Raw genomic sequence first — 25,134 nt, 5'->3', positions numbered from 1 at the left:
TAAAACCCAATACGTATACATACGGCCTTTTCGAATCGAACAAAAAAGCTAAGGGTTCTCTTAAACCCTAAACCTACGCCGCCCGCCTCCTCCTTCTCCAAACAAAACAATTTTGCTCTCTCTCGCTGTGTCGAAATTAACACATAAACCCTATCCGAGCCCTTCTGCAACAGGTTTCGATGGCTATTGACGGGAGTTTCAATCTCAAACTCGCGTTGGAGACGTTTCTGAACGTTGCCCCAAAGTCGCAGTTTTCCATTTTTCAATTCGATTCTCAGCAAGGTACCTTCTTGTAATTGCTTACTAGCTTGACCCAGAAACATGAATTTGAGTTTGGCTGAAATGTTTCTTTCTTTGTTGTTGTTTAGGGAGGAGAAGTGGTGGATAACGAGGAAGTGATTAATGTTTTGTCTGATGTGTTTCTTCACCCGGAGCTTACGATTCCTTTGGTTCATTACTTCCTTCCCATTATAAGAAGAGTTGTTGATAGAGTGGTGGGTCTTCTCCATCTAGTGGGTGATCTTAGCTCAAGTAGTGACTACTCAGACGATGTGTCAGTCTTGGAAGATGCGTTGAAGGAAGGTGTTAGTGTCATTGATTTTATGTTCGGCGTGGACAAAGGCTGGAGCTTCATGAGTGTTGCTTGGCTTTAGTCGTGCTCTTCATCTGAACACGTCCTTGCTAGGGTAAGAATATAGAAGATGAGAGTCATTTATGTAAACAAGCAGTAAAGCTAAGATATCTGTTAGAAGTTTACTTTGGTTTTGCTAAAAAGGTTGACTAGTTACTAAGAGAAGCTTTTGCTAACTGTGTAGGTCTATTCTGCTTTATTTTAAGAAAGCTCCACCACCATACGAGCGGATTCTTGTGAAAGAAATCATTTCTGAGTCGCAGATGGAGGTAAATGCTTGTTATCTTTTGAGCATCCTATGACATCCTAGTTATTCTTTTCTATTCTCTAGTCTTTGGTCGGTTTTGTGATTTTTTTCTCTCCCCTGAATCAGGCTACTACAGCTGCATACTTGCTTTGTCTTCAAGTATCCTATCGTTTTCTGGTTATTAGACCTGAGGTTTTCTCAAGCTGTGGGATTGGTCCTGTTACTTGGAGTCCATGAAAAAGCTCTCAGACTGCCCGAGCCAGAGAAGGATTTTGTGGAAAAGCATCGAGAGGCTGTGTGGTGTGGGATACAGATTCTGTCTGTTGTTTTAAGATGCACTGACAGAATGGCAGGATGTTACGGTTTTGAAGGAGAGGAAGCATTCTCATATTTGCTACGGTAATCCCTTTTAACTCTACTCAAGACTTCTTTATTCAGTTTTGTTCTGAAGGTTTATTTTCTTTGATGCATTCAGCTGGGAAGAATTTTGTCAGGATATAGAAATAGAAAAGGCTGGATCATACATTCAGTTGCCAACATACAAGGGGTTGAGGTCTTTTCAAGATTTTAGTACCCTTGCACCTGGGATTCACAAGCGACAATCAGCAGGGGTGGGAGAAAAGGAGCCGTTGATGAAGATCCGAAGGCTGGACACCTGGTCGGTTTACTTTATGTTTCTTTTCAATAAATTTCTTCTCTTATGCCACGTGTACTCAATGTTAATTTTCTCATTTCTTCAATTCAGGGATGTCAATCTTTCGCTGAACCATTTGAAATTCACTCTAGGGTGAAGAAATCATTTGAAATGGTCTCATTGGCTGTTAGTCAAAAACGACCTGTTCTTCTGTACGGTCCCTCGGGCTCTGGAAAGTCTGCCCTCATTAGAAGATTGGCTGATGAGAGTGGTAACCAGGGTATGATATATTTCTAATATCTATCTCATTTTTTTAGTATTTAACTAAATTCAAGGAACTTTCTACTATGCTGGATGAGGAAAAACAACTATCTTGAGATATTGCTGTTCACACTAATTCATTGAGTATTTCCACATTAAAATGAAGCCCTAAACTGAATTCTCACTATATTTGTTTATTTTTGGTAGTTGTGTTTATCCACATGGATGATCAACTTGACGGGAAAACGTTGGTTGGCACTTATGTGTGTACTGATCAACCTGGAGAATTTAAATGGCAGCCTGGCTCACTTACCCAGGTTGTTGCATGGAATTCAGATGGCACCCTAGTGGTATCTTTCCTCCTACTTTTACGTTAATATTTTTTTGCTTTTCATCTTGGCAGGCTATTATCAATGGTTTCTGGGTGGTTCTTGAGGATATAGACAAAGCTCCATCAGATGTCCCCCTTGTCTTGTCACCTTTGCTGGGAGGCTCATGCTCATTCGTGACCAGCCATGGAGAGGTAAATACATTCTCTTTGGTGCTCTCTAATTTTGTGGAACATTATTGTAAGGCATATACTTTTTTATACTATTCTGTTTTAGGTATTTGTGTGTTTCCTCAAACATGTTTTCAAGTTTCAGTGCTTCTTAACTTTTCGCAGGTGATACAGATAGCAGAGAGTTTCCAACTGTTTTCAACCATATCCACACCCGAATGCAGTGTATCACACATCAGGGAAGGTATATCTTCCAGACATTAATTAGTTTGGCAGCTAGCTGTTGCATTCGTTGGCCTGATCTGTGCTAGATCTACCATTGATGTCTGTGCTAAAGTAATGTGATCTAGAGGTGAATTGCGAATTAGGTTAAAGGGTATTTTAGTTGGATAATCTACGTGTTGTTATGTTGGCTATTGTTCCCACCTCGAATTGCTAATTTTCCTTTCTTTTAATGTTCCCTTACTTTCCTTGCTACAATGAAGATTCGTTACAGGAACCGTATCATTTTTTGTGTTTTTAATGTAGCTGGAAGTTCTCTAAGTCCTCTTTGGAGGAGAATTGTTGTTTATCCACCAGATCGTGAAAGCTTGCAAAATATTGTGGGTGCTCGGTATCAGAACCTGATGCCTATTGCAGAGAAACTTATTGGTAGGTTCCTTCTGTCCATACTCCCCTTGATATGGTTTCTTTACTCACAGTGAAACTTTACTCTTCCATCTTTGCAGAAACTTATGAAAAAGTCAACTCTGCTCTTCGACCCCAGTTTTCTGGTTCGACAACTGAAAACTCAGCTACATTCAGTTCTCCAAGTAGATTTTCACTGAGGTAAGCATATATCCAAGAGTTTTATTGTTCTTAATAGATTGGCCAACTATTGTTTCTGAATGGTCATCTTTCTCCAGAGATTTGCTCAAGTTGTGTGAACGGGTTCAGGGTCTGCCCTCGTATGATGGTCATGCAATTTCTCAGGAGGTAATATTCTTTGAAGTTTACTCATGCTAGTCCCTTATTCTAGATTTCATTTATTTAAGTAGGCGTTTTGTGCTTTTTCCTCAGGCAGCAGATATATTCTCTGCTTCTTATATGTCAACTCAAAATCGAGTGACAGTAAGTGAAATCGTGGCTAGCGTTTGGAATGTTCCTGTTCCAGAATTTCATCATAAGCCCCCAATTCAGGTATCTTAGTGTTCTTGACAGTGTGTTGCCTTGTTGTATTGAGATTGTTTATTAATTTTCCAGTGACCTGCAGGAACTTTCTAAACACTTAAAATTGGCAGAGTTTCTCTACCACTTGGCGAAACTGCGGTTAGTTTTTAAGCATCTCCGTCCTATTGATAAAATATTAAAATGTCAAAGACTTATTGATCTGTTTTTTTCAGTCACATGACCGGTCGAGGTTTGTTGAAACACGCACATCCACACGGTTACTTGAGAAAATAGCCCGATCTGTTGAGTACAACGAGCCAGTTCTCTTAGTAGGAGAAACAGGGACAGGGAAAACTACTCTAGTTCAAAATCTTGCACAGTGGATCGGACAGAAACTCACAGTTTTGGTGTGTTTTAACGTACATTCTTTTATATAGTAATTGTTTCATATAATTTATGATTATTTTTTTTTTCAGAACTTGAGCCAGCAAAGTGATATAGTTGATCTCTTGGGAGGTTTTAAGCCTATTGATGCAAAGCTTATGTGCAAAATGCTGTACAATGAATTCATTGAATTGGGAAGAGATTCACAGATGAAGGTATTTAAAACTTATTTTCTCTTAGAATTCCTCCTTCACTCATTCCTAACCAGATATGTACAGAATGAGTTTAGTATTTTGCTGATTCCTTTTCGTTTTGGTATCCAGGATAATTCAGACGTTATGACGTGGCTACGAAAAAACTTTAGAGCTAAGAAGTGGGAAACTTTTTAAGAGGGTTAAAGAAAACTATTGACCATCACGTTAAAGGTGGGGAAGAAAGGTCTAGGTCTGGTAGGAAGAGGAAGAAACCGGAAGTGATTGAGAATTGGACCGTCTGTCCAAAAAAGTGGAGAAGATTCATCAACAGATTTGTTCAGGTGGAATGGTTTTTAAATTTGTCGAAGGTGCATTTGTGACTGCCCTCAGGGAGGGGTATTGGGTTTTACTAGATGAAGTAAACTTAGCCCCACCGGAGATATTGGGCAGGCTTACTGGTGTTCTTGAAGGAGTGAGAGGATCACTTTGTTTAGCTGAGAGAGGGGATGTAATGGGCATTCCTAGACATTTGAATTTCCGTTTGTTTGCCTGTATGAATCCAGCCACGGATGCTGGTAAGCGAGACTTGCCGTTCTCCTTCCATAGCAGATTTACAGAGTATGCTGTGGATGATGAATTGTGTGACGATGACCTGGAGATATTTGTGAGGCGATTCTTAGGTGGACGTGAATCTGACAGTAAGTTAGTGGGCAACATTGTTTGCTTTTACAAAGAAGCTAGAAGGTTATCTGAAGAATGCTTGCAGGACGGTGCTAATCAGAAGCCACAGTATAGCTTAAGGTCTCTTTACCGAGCGCTAGAGTATGCGATTAAAGCAGAAGGTATTGGCGGATTTCAGAAAGCATTATATGATGGATTTTCCATGTTTTTCCTCTCCTTATTAGATGCTTCCAGTGCGAAGATCATGAAACCACTCATAGAACTTGTCTCAAAGGAAAGTAGCCGAGCCCAACCACTTCAAAGATACTTGGGAGAATTAAAGGGCAGTTCTGATGAATCTGTCAAGAAATATGTGAAGACGAAGAGCGTGATTGAACACCTTCATCATCTGGCTCATGCCATTTTTGTCAAAAGATATCCTGTTCTCTTACAAGGACCAACATCCAGTGGAAAAACAAGCCTTGTCAAATATCTTGCAGCGTTAAGTGGTAACAAATTTGTTCGGATCAATAATCACGAGCAGACGATATCCAAGAATATTTGGGTTCCTATATGACTGATTCTTCAGGGAAGCTTGTATTTCATGAAGGAGCGCTGGTGAAGGCAGTCAGGGATGGTCATTGGATTGTCTTAGATGAACTAAATTTGGCCCCATCTGACGTCTTAGAGGCACTAAACAGACTGCTTGATGACAATAGGGAGCTTTTTGTACCTGAGTTGGGTGAAACAATCTCAGCGCATCCTAATTTCATGCTCTTCGCTACACAGAACCCTCCTGCTTCATATGGTGGACGCAAAATACTGTCTCGAGCTTTTCGTAACCGTTTTGTGGAGATTCATGTTGATGAGATTCCAGAAGATGAACTGAGCGAAATTCTTTTTGAGAAGTGTGAGATTGCAAAAAGTCACGCTACGAAGATTGTTGAAGTGATGAAAGACTTGCAGCGCAACAGGCAGAGTAGCAAAGCTTTTGCTGGAAAACATGGATATATAACTCCAAGAGATCTATTCCGGTGGGCAGATCGTTTTAGGACTTATGGAGGTAAATCAAATGAAGAACTCGCCAGAGAAGGGTATTACCTCCTTGCAGAAAGGCTGCGTGATGATAGTGAGAAGCTAGTTGTTCAAGAGGTGTTGGAAAGACATTTCCGGGTCAGTCTTGCAAAGGATGATGTGTACAAAGAGGTAAGTTTTGTTTTCTAGTTTGAAACTTCGTTGCAAACTGTTTTTTGATTATTGAACTCGTTCATTTTAATTTCCTGAAATATGATTATATAGTTGTTCTTCTAATTCATATATCCAGTTGATGTAGCTGTATCATACCATGAGTTGCTTGTTCTTGATCTTTTGCATTTTTAGAGCCCCTAATTTCATTCTGATAATTTGTGTTTAAAGGAAGCTGCTGGTCTTACTGCACTATTACTAAGTTTTTCTTTGTACGCTATTCTGATGTGGATACTGATTTTTTCTGTTCTGTTTTACTTTTTTTTTTTGGCCCAGGAGCTTCTTAAGCTGGAACAGCCATTTTCCATGTAATTGCCTTTCCCGGTTTCCCCTCATATTTCTTCTATTATTGAATCAATTTGTTTTCGAGCTTGTTAGTTTCATGTCACTGTGAGCTTAATTCTATGGTGTTATTTCAATCTTTTATAGGAAAAACAAACAGTCAGCTGGACTCGAAGTATGTGGAGACTGTTTTTTCTCATTGAACGTTGTTATAAACTGCGTGAGCCTGTTCTTCTTGTTGGTGAAACTGGGGAGGCAAAACAACAATCTGCCAACTTCTAAGCGAGTATAAGAAGCTAAGGTTGCACATCCTTAACTGTCATCAATACACAGAAACATCTGATTTCCTTGGGGGGTTCTTTCCTGTAGAGACAGATCCAAATTAGTCAAGGAATTCGAGAATCTAGTCAAGCAGTTGAAGCTATCTGAGGCATTGGTACCTTTTAGTCAAGATATTGATCTTTCTGCAGATATTGGTAGTGCTGAAGTGTTGATCAAATCAATAGATGCTATTCTGGAAAAAGTACAAAAAGACTCAGTACTAAGAATGGAGGTCACACCACTGAACATTGAGGTTCTTCAGAACATGAGGAACAATATGATGATGCTGTATCAGAAGTGGCGTGCAATTTTTGTGTGGCAAGATGGTCCCCTTGTGGAAGCAATGAGAGCTGGAAATATCTTTCTTGTGGATGAGATATCGTTGGCTGATGATAGTGTTTAGAAAGACTGAACAGTGTGTTGGAGCCAGGCAGGAAATTGTCGTTAGCTGAGAAAGGTGGTCCTGTCTTGGAGGAAGTTGTAGCTGATGAGAAGTTTTTTGTTCTTGCTACCATGAATCCGGGTGGTGATTATGGGAAGAAGGAATTGTCACCTGCACTTCGTAACCGTTTTACTGAGATATGGGTCCCTCCTATTTCAGAGACTGAGGAGCTCAGAAGTATTGCTTCTTCGGTCCTTAGCAACTCAAAGGAATCTAATATCGTAGATCCCATTATCCACTTCTGGGAATGGTTTAACCAGTTGCAGACTGGAAGAACGCTTACTGTCAGAGATCTCCTCTCTTGGGTTGCGTTTGTCAATGTGATACATGAGAGTGTAGGACCAGCATATGCTATTCTTCATGGAGCATTTCTCGTGTTACTTGATGGTTTAAGTCTTGGAACTGGTCTGTCTGGGAGAGATGGTAAAGATCTGAGGGAAAAATGCTTCGCTTTCCTCTTACAACAACTCAAGGTTCTCACTAGCGACACACTCCCTTTGGATATTTCAAGAATGGAGCAATATGGCTGGGGTGATGCCAAAGCTATTTGTCAAGAAAGCAAGAGTGTTTTGCATGGAGACATGTTTGGCATCGATCCTTTTTACATAAGCAAAGGTGATGAAACTCCTGAAATTGGTGGATTCGAGTTCTTAGCACCAACCACCTGCAGGAATGTGTTGAGAGTATTGCGTGCAATGCAGCTTTCAAAACCAATATTATTGGAAGGTAGCCCTGGTGTTGGAAAAACAAGTCTAATAATGGCGTTGGGTAAATATTCTGGCCACAAGGTTGTGCGCATCAATCTTTCAGAGCAGACTGACATGATGGATTTGCTGGGATCAGATTTACCTGTTGAAAGCGATGAGGACATGAAGTTTGCTTGGTCTGATGGAATTCTCTTGCAGGCTCTAAAGGAAGGCTCCTGGGTTTTGTTAGATGAACTAAATCTTGCCCCACAATCCGTTCTAGAGGGTTTGAATGCCATTTTGGATCATCGTGCTCAAGTCTTCATCCCAGAACTAGGCAGTACCTTTGAATGCCCCCCGACGTTTAGAGTTTTTGCATGTCAGAATCCTTCTTCTCAAGGTGGTGGCAGAAAAGGTCTTCCCAAGTCTTTCCTTAACCGATTCACAAAAGTGTATGTAGACGAGTTAGTTGAAGATGATTACCTCTTCATATGTCGCTCGCTTTACCCTTCTATTCCCAGTCCATTGCTTTCAAAGCTTATTACTCTCAATAGACAGCTACATGATGGTACTATGATAGATAGAAAATTCGGTCACGATGGCTCACCATGGGAGTTCAATCTACGTGATGTGATCAGATCATGTCAATTTGTGCAAGGTAACCTATAATCGTTTTGTTTTTTCATATTAGCATTTCCAGGCAACAGTACTTGCTTAAACTAATTTGAGTTATCTTGTCGTTTCAGGGGGAAAATATGACTTAGAAGTTGAAAGCTTTCTCAATGTTCTGTATGTTCAAAGAATGCGTACCGCGACTGACCGGAAAGTAGTTCTGAGTATCTATAAGGCTATTTTTGATAAAACCCCTTCTATAAATCCGTATCCTCGAGTTCAGCTAAATCCTGGATACTTAGTTGTGGGAACTGCTGCTGTTAAACGAAATTTCACTCAGTCTAATATTTCCAGTGAGCAGTTGAAGATTTTGCCTGAAATCCGTCAGAATTGGAAGCCGTTGCACATTGCGTGCAGAATAAATGGCTGTGCATCCTAGTTGGACCATCGTCCTCTGGAAAGACTTCAGTGATCAGAATATTAGCTCAGTTAACAGGATTCCCGCTTAATGAATTAAATCTTTCATCTGCGACTGACAGCTCTGATCTTCTCGGTTGTTTTGAGCAGTACAATGCATTCCGTAATTTCAGATGGTGGTCGCTCGAGTTCAGCATCTTGTTGACGAGTATAGCAGTTTGTTGTCACAGTCTTCCCAGGTGACCCTTTTGAGCAAGAGCAAAAGCCTAGTGTCCAGCTGGCTTTCCTTTTTATACAAGATTGATTCATGCCTCTTGGAAAACCCTTCATCCTTCTTGAACGACGCTGACTCGCTCTCCAAACTAACTGAGATCGTAGGATATATGAGTAAGGTCTTGGGGGAAGGTTTTTTGCCCGTTAGTTGGTCAAAAAGTGTCTGGACCAAATCACTAAGACAATAGTGAAGCTGCAATCTGATGAGAAAAAACAATCAACGAAATTTGAATGGGTGACTGGAATGCTGATAAAGGCAATAGAAAATGGAGAGTGGGTTGTTCTTGAAAATGCAAATCTCTGTAATCCCACGGTAATATAATCTCCTTTATTATATCTTGTTAATAATTTCCCTTGTATCTAATTTCCATCTCCAACATAAATTTCAGGTACTTGATAGGATCAACTCTTTGGTGGAACCTTGTGGATCAATCACTATAAATGAATGTGGGGTTATAGATGGCGAACCTGTTACTGTTACTCCACACCCTAACTTTCGTTTGTTTCTGTCCGTTAATCCCAAGTTTGGGGAGGTGTCAAGAGCAATGCGGAATAGAGGCGTTGAGGTATTTATGATGGCGCCACACTGGCAGCTCAATGAGGAAGCCTCTAACAGTGATGAACTTGTGCTGAGAGGTGTGAAAAGGTTTCTTGCTCTATCAGGTATTCCGGGTGATAAGCTGGTTGCTTCCATGGCCAAAGCACATGTTCATGCATGGCGCAATGGTCAAACCATTGGTGTACGGATAACGTATCTTGAGCTTGAACAGTGGGTTCACCTCTTCCAACTGCTGCTCATGAATGGTAACCAACTCCTGTGGAGCTTACAGCTAAGTTGGGAGCACATCTATCTCTCTTCCCTTGGAGTAACTGATGGAAAAGATGTTGTTGATCTTGGGCGTGATACGTATTTGTCAGATACTGAATCATTTATGGGTGGGAATATGTGCCTGTCTGGGGGATGGCCAAAGCCTTTCAATTTGAGAGACTTGATGTGGTACTCTAGAGAAAAAACTGTCAGGCAGAATTGCATGTATCTGGAGTTTCTAGGAGCTCAATACGCATCACATCAGACTGAAATAACCTACAATGTCAAGTTGACAGATAGGGATTTGGCTGCTGGGGAACGGAGAATAATTTATACTGCCGATTCTTGGACGCTAAATAAAATCTTGTTTCCTAAAGCCTTAATTGGGTCAACCCGTGCCGCAGATACAGGAAAAATTGACCATGATTCGGCTTCAAAGAAGCTATTGTATGCTGCCAACTGGACAATGGAACAGGCAACCGAAGAGGACATTCAACTCTATCTGGTGTGGATTAGTTGGTTTGGTTCCAGGCTGCAACAATACTGCCCCTTTTTCCTGTGTTTTCTCAATATGTTGAAAGATGAGTTGCAGCATCCAATCTGGAGTCATACATCCAGATGTCGAAAAAACCTGAAATCCCTCTGCAAAGTTGATCCAGATGCTGTTCCAATCCCGATGATGTCCTCCAAGTTGATTGACATAGCAGCAGCGGATGAACAGTCAAAGCCCCTTAGTAAAACACTCTTTGAGTCTCTTAGCTCTGTTGGCGTTCTTCGGCTTTCCTCTCAGCAGTGGGTTGCAGAAAATAACTACAACCACACCGATGTATCCTCTTTTATTCGCTTTCTGGATTCCCTTCGCGTTTTGGAGAAGAAAATTCTTTGCGAAATTGTTGGATCACCTTCTTTCTCTGTGTTGATTCAGTTGTACACTGAAGTTATTGAAAAACATTCATTCTTCTGGTCTGATCTGGTCTCGTCTTCAGATGAGTGTAAACTGTTTTCCTTCTGGTCACTAATAAAGGCTGTCAAAAAGTTGGAGAATTCTTTTCCAGAAGAAGTTCATGTGGTTTTGGTAAGCCAACCTTTAAGTTATCCATTAGCTTTTTGTCTTCAAAGTATTATACTGGTTGCTCAATAATGTTGGCTGTCTTCTGTAGGAGGAAAGCAAAAATATTAACAATATAGCTTTGCATGGTGAGCCAGAGAAGTCTTTACTATGGGCGTATGGTGGCCATCCTTCCTTGCCGGTTTCTGCAGAGTTGTACCTTAAGCAGCAGAAGTTTCTACAGCTCTGCAGCACGATTTGGCCATTAAAATCAGAATCAGATGGACAAGGTTGGATATCTGAAATGTTTGATACACCTTTGATGGTTCTGTTAAAGAAATTAAACTTTCTTCTGACATTTGTTTGGTGTTGGCAGGAAATGATCATCTTACCAAAGCCATTGCATTTTCTGGCCCTGAGTTATGTTTGCTTGCCTTGGAAGGTAATTATTCTTAATTAATATTTGCTCATCCATGTTTCAATTAACATGTCTCAAATACAAGGAGATTGTAATGTTCATGAAACATTGCTGAGCACTATCTGTAATTTTGCTCTTCAAGCATGGGATAATTGATTGCTGTGGCTTAACGTAGAAATATATGAAGTTGATGCATCTACTGTATAGAATATTTAGAAATTAAACTACGCCAAGAGAATGTTATGAGTACCTATCAGAGAACTGCGGTGAAATATGCTAAATGTTTCTTAATGATATCAATGCGTGAATGATATCAGTGCCTTTTATATTTGATTGTTTGATATCCTTTTGGGATATTTACCATTTTTTTGCAAAGACCACTTCTGTGATCAAACTAGCTTAATTTCTTTGAGGGAAACATAGGCTGAAAAGTTAACTTACTCCGTCAGCTGAGAGTATTGTAACTGTGTTTAACGTTGTTGTATTTTCCTGTTTTTTCCTTCCAAAATATACAGGTCTTTGCATTTCATCTTACATTGCCGACAAGGATGATGCAGCTGCTGTTCAGCTGGATGAGATTAACCAGGTTTTCTTTCTTTATTCTACCATGTGTATTCAGATGTCTCTATCTCCTCTCACAGTTGACCATTATTCACCAGATGTTTTTGGAGAGGATGGAACTAGAGAAGAAGAGACTGCAGGATAGAATGGTTTTCAGTGAGAATGATAATATTGAAAATAGATCTGCGGCATGCTGTATTTTCCGTCCAGAGATTGTGGCTACAGGGTTTGGCTTTAGCAGTTGGATGGAGATAAGTTCTATTGCTAGAAGTGAAAGTAGTTCGTTAGATGTAGAGTTACTTGCTGTACTTCAGCACCTCTTGGCGGCACGATCTACTGAACATAAGGTTAGTGAATATTTGAATTAAAATGTCCCTGTGGTACACAATTTGTAAATCCATGGTTAACCTGTTTACTTCTCCAAAACTTACTTTCCTGAGTTGCAGGATCTTTTGGATGTTCGTAATCTGCTTAAACCTGCTCTAGAGTATTCCTTATCCTCAACAAGACCTCCACAGACTCTTGTAGCTCATCAAAAACTACTTTGGGCAATTGATGCCCGTGCCTCTGTCCTCCGAGGTAAATAAAGTCGGATATTCAATTACTTTTGTCTACTATAGTAATCTGGTTGCTTATATTTGGCTTTGTTGCAGTGGACACCAAAATTGCTGGTTTTGTTCTCGAAATGTGGTACTGGTGGCATTCTGTTTTGTGGAAAAATTGTCAAATCGGTCTCATGGTAACCAAAATTAAATGCCTTTTGTTCAGCCGTTATCTTGATTGCGCAGTATGTAACATATTTTTTCCATCTCATTCATGTTCACAGGGCCTACAGAGTATCTCAGAGATCGGTAACTGTCGGGTTATGTCGCCTTCTATGCTGATTCATCCTGTGAAAGCAGCTACCATTGATCATATTCTGTAAGTGATGTAACTCCACTATGAGAAATCTTAACATTTGGTGTCGTAGCTAACATATTCCATACTTTTCCTTGAAGTTTGGTATACCTAACATTCATTTGCGAGAACTATTGATGCATTTTGCTTACCCCAGGATAATACACATTCAATGTTGTATGATGAAAACTATGGTTCCGTTAACAGAAAGTAAAAGCTTTTTTATTTATGTTTATGCAGGGATACTGCTTTTGCTGTTAAGGACTATCCTGTTCAATCGATGAAATTTCTTTCTGCTTCACGAGTTCTATGGAAAAGCTCACAATCCTATCAAGAGATGCCTGGTTCTTTACTGTCAATAGCGCGTTCCCTTTTTCAACAGGTTTAGAGTCGTGATATGCTTTAATAATATCATCTGTTTCTTTTCACACTGATTTTTATCATGATTTCAATCTGTGTAGATGGTGTATACGCACCAAAAGTCATATGAGCCTGAAGTGTATGCCGATATTAAGTCTGCATTTGATGCGGTTGAGAAGAAACAGACCGAGGTATAGTTCCAAATTTTTTTTTTTTATTCATTCTTCCTTTCCTCTTTCCTGTAAAACATATTGGAATCTTCTTAAAAGTTTAGAATCTTTGTGGAGAATAGCTACACTCCAAGTTTACACGTCTCTTCTCGTTTATGCAGATGGATGGCATTAAGTCTCTCATTTCACTAATCAGCTTATCAAGCCATCAGAAAATGAAATCTGTTACTCGCTCATTTGTCGAACCATTGGCGAAACATCTTTATTTGGAGTGCTCATCAAATGGTAGTGTATATAGTTTTTATATATAAGCTGTATCTGCAAGGTAAACCTTCTTAGACGTGTGTAATTGTTCTTACAGTTTTTTTCCTAACTTTTGTAGAGTTCTACTCCAATCTTGGTCTGGCATGGATTTATCTTGGAGGAATGCGCTTCAATCTTTTGAATAGCTTGAATGTTATAGATCCAGCCTTGAAGATCACTTGTAAGCTGGCAGAAGTAGAAGAAAAAATTTCATCGCTGAAGCTAAAGATAGAGGTGGTTGCTCTTAGCTTGGTTTAGGTCACAACAGCAGTTACATATTGTCTTTGATTGTTTTTATTGACCTATATCAATGCGTTAACACAGGTGCGGGAAGAATGTGAGTATCTATCTGGATTGCTTTACACTGGTGACAGTGACGAAAGAACTGAATGTAGATTATCTAAGCTTAAAACTGAGCGTAAAAAGTTGCGAAGAAAGGTATGTAACATACGCTGTAGCATTCCCCCTTATTGGCTTCGTGTTTTTTATATGACCTATCCCACCTCCCGACTGTTCACTTGTTGTTTCTTTTGTTTTCCTTCTGAAACAGGTTATTTTTCGCTCTGATTCTAATAAGTACCAGAATTTAAGAAGAGCGCTGGATGAGTTTGCGGGATTTCTCACACGTCCAATAAGTCTGGTTAAGGATATTGACAAGCTTGACTGGAACCAGGTTGTTGAGCAAGTTTTCAACTGGCAGGAGACGGCAACATCGTTTATTGATCGGTTGTCCAGTGACTATTCCGAATATGTTGATATAACTCAGCCAATACAAGTTTCGGTATACGAGATGAAATTGGGTTTATCGCTCTTTGTCTCTGGTACTCTCTTGGGAAAAATTCTCAGCAGATTTGACGTAGACACGGTTGACTCAGTCATGGTACATAACCTTCTGTCAAAAATGTTTGTACATTTCATTTCGTGCACAAAATAATAATGAGTTATGATCCTTGCAGGAATCAATCTATGCCTTAATGAGATTTCCAAGGGGCTCCTCCTTGGCTTCAGCTACCTACATTGAGAGCTTGCCACCGCTGCACCTTTCTCATGATGCAGATTCTCGTGTTAAGTCCTTAGGTTTGGATGTTGGCTTGCTGCACAAACTGATCTCTGTTTCAAGTGCACACGATACGAGAAAAGTAATGTTTCTTATGATTCCTTGAGTTTATATTATGATTTTCTTTCACATAATGAAAAGGATTATCAGTCTTTTGAAAGTTACTTATGTATATATTATGTTTTATTTGATTACTGTAGGTCTCCGAGTTGCAATTCAAAACTGCTCTATATAAAAATATGCATGCTCGTGTTTCGCACTTTGTTGCAAACACTGGGCTTATGGATAAAGCTTCTTTTGAGGTAAAGTATTTGCCAGTTGTATGCATGTGAATATGGAAATTTGTTATCTAACGTTCTAAGAACTCCATCTGCAGATATTGGATAGCATATATTTTGAATTGGCGAGAAATTGGATGGAGATGAAGTTTCAAGTGAGAACAAAGGCTGACGCTCTTTCTGGGCTGTACAAATTTCGTTCCCGTGACTTCAAAATTGAGAGTGTCATGAAAGTAGATATATCTGCCCTTGGCAAGTACTTCCCAGAAGATAGTTTTTGGCAAGAGTATCTGGCTGATGATGATATGAATCTTATGGTAAACCTTTCATTCTTAACGCATTACTGGAACTTGTAAAATTCTCTTGTTTATCACTTCTGATTTTTCTTTTGTTCCCCACAGACGCAAACTGACCAGGGTGACGAAAATTTGGAGGATGATTGGGACTTGATACAGGAGCATGTAGATAATATATATAGCACACATAATGAGTTATTTGGTTTCTCTGACCTCTCTGAAAAGGTATATAGCCAACAAGCTTTTCTATTTAAAATCTTTAATTGCTGCATAAGTGCTAGTCGCAATTCCTTTGTATCTAACAAGACAATACATTATATTAAGACTGGAAGACGTATTACTGATAGTCGAAGGCTGGATTCATTCACTGATTCCTATGAACTGGGAGTCAATATGATCAAAGGTGACCATCTGACACCATTTCTCGCTGTTGTTTGTTTAATTTGGATGATTCATTATACTAATTATATTACTGGATTCTCTTGATTCCGACAGGGTTGAAGGGTCTATTTACATCAAACTTGGATGCAAAACTTGTTCCAGAACACCTGCTTCGTCTTTGCATGGAATACAAAAAGACCTTCACTTCAAACGATCTGTCTTCCAGTAAATACAACTTCTACAAGGTCTGCTAGCTTTTTGCTTGCTAAAGAAGTTCTCTTATTTATGTTACTTCTGCCTGGGTTCTGACAGTAACTTTTATAGGACTTTGATGGTCCTGAGCTGGGGAAAATGGTCAAGTTTCTCGCTCCTCTTCAATTGAGAATTTATTCTCTATTGCAAGAACAAGAGGACCATCCTGGTCTTCAGAAACTTTCTGATATCCTTCGAATGCTCATGGATATTCCTTCAAGGACTCCGCTGGCAAAGGTATACATATACTCAAACTGGTTCTGGTAGCTTATACCCATGGAACCTCCTTTCCTTCACTTTGATGTTTTAATGATTCATCATAACCATTACTTTCCTGTTTGCCGTTGTTTGCGAAGGCTCTTCCAGGATTGCAATTTCTGATTTGCAAGGTCCAGAAGTTACAGGAAGAGGGATGTAAACTGCCCATCTCTGGTATGGATTTAATCGTTTCTCTCTTTAGTAATACCATTTGTTTCTTCTATTATTTACTCTATTTATCGAGTGTCACATTGTGTTTTTGTGTCCTATAGATCTTTTGGAGCCAATTATTTCCCTCGCAAGCTCTTGGCAGAAGTTAGAATTTGAGTGCTGGCCTACATTGCTTGATGAGGTTCAGGATCAGTTTGAACTAAGCGCAAGGAAGGTAGGACTAGTTAGAAAATTTTGTAGTCATGAACAATAGCACTGTTATGGGTAACACTTTTTTTCTCGTTGTAGTTGTGGCTTCCTTTGTTTTCAGTTCTCTTCCAGAAGGATTGTGTGGAATTTTCAGAACATGAAAATGAGTCTATTTCACAAAGGTGTGCACCAAACGAATATTGTAGTGCTTACATATGTATTCTTGCAAATTCGGTCATCTAATAGATCTTTTATCGCAGTTTGGTGGAGTTCATTGAAACGTCAAATATTGGTGAATTTAGGAGACGTCTTGAGCTTCTCCTTTGCTTCCTTCTTCATTTGAGTATGGGTAGCTCGTTGGGAATATATTCAAGGTCAGCTGCGTATGATATACCACCTAGTTTTTATATATTTTCATCTGCTTTAATCTTGAAGGATTTAAATTGGGTTTCAGCGTTATTTCTTTCGGCCATCACTGTTGGTTGCACATCCAATGTTTACAGTTGACTTCTAAGTTTTAACATGACTGTATTTTCCGTACTGGCTGTCTTTTTGCCATAACTCATGCTTTTTCTTTAACAGTGATTCACACAAGAGGAAGGTTGAAATTTGCTACAATATTTTTGGATTCTATATTCAGTTTCTACCAGTGTAAGCTCCTTTATTATTCTGTCTTGAGTTTTATCAGTTCAAAATTGTTTGGCCAGGGTAATGTTCTTAATTCAAATTTGTTTATCAGTGTTATGGAGCAGTTAGATTTGAATAGAAAAAATGTTGAAGCTCAGTTAAAGGACCATCTAAAACTTTGTCGGTGGGAGAGGCCAGATAATCATCTGCTCAATCATACCATTAAAAACACCAGGCAGAAGGTCAAGAAGCTGATACAGGATTTTACTGTAAGTAATTGATAACTCTTCTTTTTCATTTTCTGGGGGTTATTATATAGATAATTTTTGCTTTGTATGAGTTAAAATTGCGGAGTCTTGTCAAAGAGATTTTTAAATGGCTTCTTGTTTTTGAGCAGAACACACTGCAGCGCCCTGTAATGCTTGACAGGCCAAACCTAGCAAAGGAAAGAGTGCAATTTCTCCCTCTACTAGGTCCAGATCTAATAAATGGTGCTTCGAACATGAGGATCGAGGTTCTAGTCAGTAATTTAGATGCAGAACAATTGAATGACAGGTATACATGTGTACCTTGTGACCTTCATTTCTAGAAATTTACGGAAGCTGAACTCTCCATTATGTAAACTCTTCGTGGTAGGTTTTCCTGGTATGCTGTTTGGAGGAATAAGTTGAAGGAGTCGGTAGGACGCTTCCACCAAGAAATGCATTTTAAAGAATTGCTGACGGGTGAAGGTTTGTTTGTACACTTGCTCCATTCACTCAGGGTTCTATATGATCTATTTTTGTTTTGGCCTTTGCAGAGTCTGCATATTCTTAAATTTGCATTATATCTTTACAGATCATCAGTACCCTTCCCCTGTCTATCAGGGTGATTGGAAAATTTTGTGGAGTACAGTTTCTAAGATTGGTGAGAAGATAGCTAGCTGTTCAGATCTATGGAGAAACAGTGATAGAGATGTTGCAAAAAAGAGGGCCTTGCCTGACCTTCTCAAGTCATTGGAGCAATGTGGTTTGCAGAAACACAAGTTTGAAAATGTAGAGGTAAGAACTTTTGTTTGTTGTGTCTGTTTATGTACTTCCGAGACATGATCCATCATATTGATTAACTAATTCTATGGTGATCTTCTTTTTAGATGTCAAATCACTTTAAAGGGTTGCTTTACCAGCCAGCATACGATCCAAATCATCTGTTGCTGCCAACACATACCAAAGGTAGCGTACATACTTCCAGGGTTGTCGAAGACCAAAACAAGGAAAGTTCACTTGCTGAGTGGAGAGCGGCGAATGAATTTTACTTTAAGAGCTTGGCTTCAGTGCAACTCATGTTAAATATTGAACGAAAACACTCAGATATTACAGCCGAGCAGGTAGGCTTTCCAAAGCTTATAATTTATACCCGAGTTTCTCTGAATCCCATTTTAACCAGTTGTTTCAAATTTTTATTGTCCTTGCACTAAATTTCCTATGTTAACAGGTCAAGCGCTCAATCTCATTTCTCAACCATCTTGTGGAAATACAACGGCAGCAAAGGAAAACTGCTTACGGTTTTACTGAACTTCTAAACTGCTTTCGCCATCGTGTTTTACCCTTAGCAAAATTACTTGGAGATTCAATTGAGGAGGACAGAAAGGATGATTCTTTGTTGAGTTTTCCCCAAAATCAACATGCTATATTCAATTGCATGTGGCTACAAAAGGTATTTCAGCTACTAACTTGAATGATGTGCACTGAACCCCTGTTGCAACAACACTTGGTTAATTTGTTACTTTTCGTGATATGGCAGCAACTATTTGATAACATTAGTGCAATGCTTCTGGAGGAATTGGCGTTGCTGAGAACAATTGGAAGTACACACTTGGACTCCTGTCAAAGTGTTAAAACTTCATCACATAGTTTGCTCAGCTTAATAGAAAAGCTAATTCCCATCGCTCAAAATTCTAAGGTCCAGAATCCTCGGGCTTCTTTTCAATCTCTCTTGTCTGTTCTTTCTTGCAATAGTCTGAAGATGTGTTTTAATATCAGGCTTCACTGGATAGGCTTCTACTTGATTCCAACGGTTTTATCAGTACGCCAAGTAGCTGTCTTAATCAGTTTGTCACACAGCATATGGTTAAGCTGCTATGCCATAACTTTGATCAGCTTACGGACCTGGAAAATCAAATTTCGGCTTTCTGTGAAGACAATGAGAAAACCTTTGCTACAGACGTTCTTCTTAGTCATTTTTCCCCCTTCTTTAAAGAGGTATCCTATTTTTTTCAACTTTTGTGGATTCTAGTCTAGCATATAGATTGTGTTTAGGTTCTAGAGTCGGATTCACGAAATGAATTTAATGCAGGGGAAATTGCTGGCTGAAAATCTGAACTGTTTACTTGAAACGGGAGACCAATCAAATGGAATGGAATCCAAGGAACAAGCTGCTTTTGAAGCAAATTTGGCAAATGCATTTGCAAATGTTAAGGATGTGATTGGAAAGCTTTGCTCTTATAAAGACGGAAGTGTATCTCAAGAAGAGGAAGGGAATATTCTTATGTGGGATGGTCTGTTTAAGAAGGCAGAAAATGACCTGAGCCTTGATAGCCTATGCAAACTGCTGTCAGAAACATTTGGTTCCATTGTAAGTCAGATTATTTTTTGAACAACCGGATGCTATTTTTCTTTCTTTATATTAAATGTGGCTATTATTTTCGCAGGAAAAACTATTGAACTCATCGGGCGTCTTCTCAGCTTGTGTTGGAGACCAGTTGAACCAACTTCAAGCATTTTTGGATCTGTTATTGAACTTTGGCGATTCTTACCTCCAAGAGTTTTTGGCGATAAGTAAAAGGGTATGTTTTTATCGTTTGCTGTTCTTTCGTAGGCATTCAGGGCAATAGTTGTACTCGTTTGGGCTATGAGCTAATTCAATATTTTGTTACCTTTTGAACTTTTGGTTTGTAGGTGTCACTGATAACCCATGTACTTGCAACCGTTCTGTCCGATCTATTTACAAAAGGGTTTGGCATCTCCAAAAACGATGAAGATGATGACTCTAAAGCTGAAAAATCAGAAGCTGCAGAAGGCACTGGAATGGGAGATGGTGTGGGAGCAAAAGATGTAAGTGACCAAATCGAAGATGAAGATCAACTGCGTGGCACAGATAAGAAGGTATACATCGCCTTTTCATTCAAGAATTTTGCATGGGAATTTTTCACCAATTTTGATTTTCTTATGTTGTCTCTGCAGGAAGAAGAAGAGAAAGAGCAAGATACTCCGGACGATGTGCTGGATAAGAATAAAGGCATTGAGATGACCGACGAATTTGAGGGAAAAGAATATAGTCTTAGTGAAGATTCGGAAGAAGACAAGGAGGACGAGGAAAGCGGGGATGAGCAGTTGGACTCTAAAATGGGAGATGCGGGTTCTGATGCTGAAAAAGCTGATGAAAAAGCTGATGAAGATGAGGAGGCAGGAAACAAGAATGAGAAGAATGAATCTGGACCATCTATTGCTGACAAGGACACAAGTTCAAGGGAGCTACGAGCGAAGGATGATGATGATGTTGACACTGCCGATGAGCCTGAGTCGTCCAATACTTCAGACAAACCGGAAGAAGGAAACGATGAGAATGTGGATCAGGATAATTGTGGTGACCCAGAAAATTTAGAAGATGAAATCAAGAACCAAGAAGCACTTACAGATACATCTGGACCAACTCCTGAGATGGGCAATGAACAGACTGATGATGCCATGGAGATTGAAGAAACAGATGAGGTTGAAAAGGAAGATGAGCAGGAAGAACCTTGTCCGGAAGATCAAAAGCATCCTGAAGAAGGTGAAAATGACCAAGAGACGCAAGAGCCTGCTGAGGAAACAATGGAGGCTGGGACTGAAGATGTATCTGAATCACCCCAAAAAGAGGAACCTGGAAATGATCTTGAACAGAAATCTGAAACGGAACCGATAGAGGGAAAAGAAGACATGAAGCCGAACGTCTGTGATGATAATATTTCTGGTGTGGACGCTGGTTCACACAATCCTCATGGCTCTAACGGATTGGGGGCAGGAAGTACAACACCACAAGAAAATTTGGCAGCTACTAATGTTTCGGATGAACTCACAGATTCAATGGATCCGCCTTCGGGTAGTAATACTGAGATGAACCTCACGATGGCCAGCATGGCCAGTGGTGAGACGTTAACAGACAACATACCAAAGATGGAAGTTCCTCAGAGCCAGTCTACATCTCAGCAAACCAAGGTGAATCCTTATAGGAACGTTGGTGATGCATTGAAGGAGTGGAAAGAAAGAATTAAGGTTTCCTCAGACCTTGGAGAAAAGCAAGAAGCCGAAAATGAGATGGAAGACCCTGATGCCGGTGAATATGGATTTGCTTCTCAGTTTGATGAAGGAACTTCCCAAGCTCTAGGACCTGCGTTGCCTGAGCAAGTGAACACAGATATGAGAGAGGGGGAATCCGAGGACGAAAAACTCGCAGGTAATCAAGATGAAGCCTCCCCGATGGATATTGATGATGCGAACCACGAAAACAAACCTGCTGTTCAGTCCAAACCGTCTATCATGAATAGCACCGCTGAACCAGTCCAAGAACCAGATACAGACAGGACCCTCCGAGAGAACTCGCCTATCCAGAATGTTGGTGATGGTAGCAGCAGGATGGACTCTATGGTCTCTGTTGACAATACGTTCTTGGGCGAAGATGCATGTAGTCCTGACTGGATGCAGGTGGCCGATAAGGACACGGAAAGCAATCACGACAATGAAGAAGATCCTGATGCCAGAAGTAATGCAGTTATTCTTTGGAGGAGATGTGAGTTGCTTACTACGAAACCGTCTCAGGAGCTGGCTGAGCAGCTGCGTCTTATCTTGGAACCGACACTTGCTAGCAAACTCAGTGGTGATTACAGAACGGGTAAAAGGATCAACATGAAAAAGGTTATTCCATACATAGCAAGTCACTATAGGAAAGATAAAATCTGGTTGAGGAGGACAAAGCCAAACAAGCGCGACTACCAGGTTGTTATTGCTGTGGATGATTCACGCAGTATGTCGGAAAGCGGATGTGGTGACTTTGCTATTAGAGCTTTGGCAACTGTGTGCCGAGCAATGTCACAGCTTGAGATGGGAAGTTTGGCGGTTGCAAGTTTCGGAAAGAGAGGAAGCATAAAGATGTTACATGACTTTGGAGAGTCATTCACCACAGAATCTGGTATCAAGATGATCTCAGGCTTAACGTTTAAACAAGAAAATCTCATAGAAGATGAGCCAATCTTCAATCTGCTGAGAAACATGAATGAAATGCTAGAGAGTCTGGCCAGCACAAGACGGCAGTCTTCAGGCAGCAACCCACTTCAACAACTTGTGCTAATCATCGGTGATGGCAAGTTCCATGAGCGAGAGAAGTTGAAACGATCTGTGAGAAAGTTTCTCCAGCAGAAGCGTATGGTGGTGTATCTACTTCTCGATAACGCTGAACAGTCTGTCCTGGATCTGAAGGTATGTCCAATTCTTTCCTATCTATGGCTTAAATATGAGAATGAAACTAGTTGGCGTGAATCTAAAAACTGTTCTTTTGTTATTATGTAAACAGGAGTTTGTGCAAACAGAGAAAACTCTACAGCAAATGACATATATGGATTCATTCCCCTTCCCATACTACATTGTGCTGAGAGACATCGAAGCCTTACCTAGAACACTTGGTGACGTCCTGAGACAGGTAACATATTCTGTCTTTCGTCTGGGAAAATACAAAAACACTGTCAAGTACTTGAAATGTAATAAAACGTCCACTTTTTAATTTGTGTTTTTTTTTTTTTGCAGTGGTTTGAACTGATGCAAAGCTCGCGGGATTGAACTTTTGTTGGATGAGAGGGGTCGAGGGCTGAAATTTTGTTCGACTGGTGTGTTTGACTTTGCTGCTAGAGTGTTACAATCCCTATACATTATCATATAGAACGACCGTGATTATTCACATGAGAACCACGGAGCAGTTTTTATCTTTATTATTTATATATGGGAAAATCCCTCTTCTCTTCTCTTTCGAGTGCACAACTTCAATCGCTACTTCTCCTAAAGTGTACACTTTCACATGCATACTGAAACAATATGTAGAAGCGAGATGTTAAAGTATCATTACAAACTGATAAAGCACAAGAAAATGGCTGAAAACATAGTTAAGAAAATTAAGTATGACGTCAAATTGACTGACATGCATTACAAACCTCAAAGAACGCAAAACTAGCCCTTCAAGATTATGCACAACAAGCCTTTTCAAGGTTATGAACAAGGCAAAGCACTACATCAAAAAGTTTTTTTTAAGTTTGCTGATTAAAGACTAATACTATGCAAAAGAAAAGAACCATTAAGTTGATAGCAAAGAAAATTATGATTTGGTTACAGCGAATCCGACATTTTGGTTCATATATTTAACATCTAATACATATGCTATGTTCATATATTAAGTCGTCATATCTTTTACATAAAGAGTGAACCCACAATGAAATGCATTGAATGGAAACACACAAATCATCCAATAGTTATTTACATACATATGTTTTCAACAATCCTTTTCCCTCCTGCCGTTTTTATCAACTCTTTTTTTTTATTTCTTTTGACCCCCAGCAACTACTTTGCCACATGCATTACTTATGGGCCCTTAATCACTTCTTTTTGGGTCATCGGCCCTTAATCATTAATATGACTCTGCGTAATACTTTCCGTCATTCTTGAGTTGAAAAGTTGATCTTCTTTGAAATTAATTTAGTTACAAACCTCAAAGAACGCAAAACTAGCCCTTCAAGATTATGCACAACAAGCCTTTACAAGGTTATGAACAAGGCAAAGCTATTAGCACTACATCAAAAAGTGATTTTTTTTTTTTAAGTTTGCTGATTAAAGACTAATACTATGCAAAAGAAAAGAAAAGAGAATGACCATTAAGCTGGTGATTTGACCAAACAAGAGGGGTATAAGTTGATAGCAAAGAAAATTATGAGTCTTCTTTGGAAACTTAGTGACACTATGGTCTATGGGGATTGATTATTCTACAAGTTTCCACTTTTTTTTGTTAGAAGCATGGGATTGGGGATTGTGTTGCACGTTGTTGAAAAGGAAATGTTCAGCCGCGAGTGTTCACATCCACTCCTCGCTTTCATTTTTGAATTAAGGTTTGCGTGATCATTTTTTCTAATTCTTGATTCTGCAATCTTTGACTAAATTATACTAATTATACATATACATTATTTATTAGATTTCGAGTTATCTTTTTAAAAATGGAATCTCGATGTATCTAATGGTATCGATTGACAAGAATGATCCGCTAGATTTCTTTTTAGTTATCATTAGATTTGTCCATTTTATAAACTATATAAGATTTATTGATGTTGTATCCTAGTATAACATAATTAGGATATTTAGTATCTTCTTCAAATGTTTTTTGGTTGTTCATCGAAGTTGCCAGGTAGAATTCTCACACTTAATAAATTATTGAACAATTTTTAAAAGTGAGACGAGAAGAAAACGATTATGCTGATAATATATATATATATATATGACATATCAATGGAACGCTAAAGAAATATCGCTTATTGAAGTGACAACCAAGGTAAATGAAACAGTGGAGATTATACTGGAGCTAATATTCAGATACGTTTTTTAGTTCAGATTATAAAATTATTGGCGGCTAATTTGTTTTCGAGAAGTTCCATTTGCTTTTCATATTCATTACCCAAGATACGCAATCTTTATCCATCACTGCTTTTCCTTTTCTAATTGACGGCAAATCTTCTTTCTAATCATAAAAGTATATAAACCGACATAAAACAATTACTATATTTAAAACAAGCGATTAAATAATAATCACAAAATCTTAACAATTTTAGAAATATATGAGTGAGTAAATATCAGCAAAATTGGAAAGAAGATACGTTTAATATTTGATATATATGAGTGAGTGAATATTCAATATAATATTTGATAAAGTCTAATTAGTTTTTAATGTTGAGTTTTATGGATTTTTTCATCAATATCAACTAACGATAAATGGACAGATCCAAGTTTTTTATACATTAGTATTAAAATATTTTAAGACTAGATACCATGTTAAATTTTTAAGACTCAACTTAAAAC

General features: G+C 39.1%; 1 pseudogene; it reads left to right on the top strand.

Moving 5' to 3' along the window:
- The first annotated feature begins 179 nt into the window (after positions 1 to 179).
- On the top strand, positions 180 to 23,043 carry LOC106381057 (annotated as a pseudogene).
- The last annotated feature ends 2,091 nt before the right edge of the window (positions 23,044 to 25,134 follow it).

This window comes from Brassica napus, chromosome C2 (assembly GCF_020379485.1).
Source record: "Brassica napus cultivar Da-Ae chromosome C2, Da-Ae, whole genome shotgun sequence".
Classification (NCBI taxonomy): Eukaryota; Viridiplantae; Streptophyta; class Magnoliopsida; order Brassicales; family Brassicaceae; genus Brassica; species Brassica napus.
This window is presented reverse-complemented; position numbering and strand designations above follow the sequence as displayed.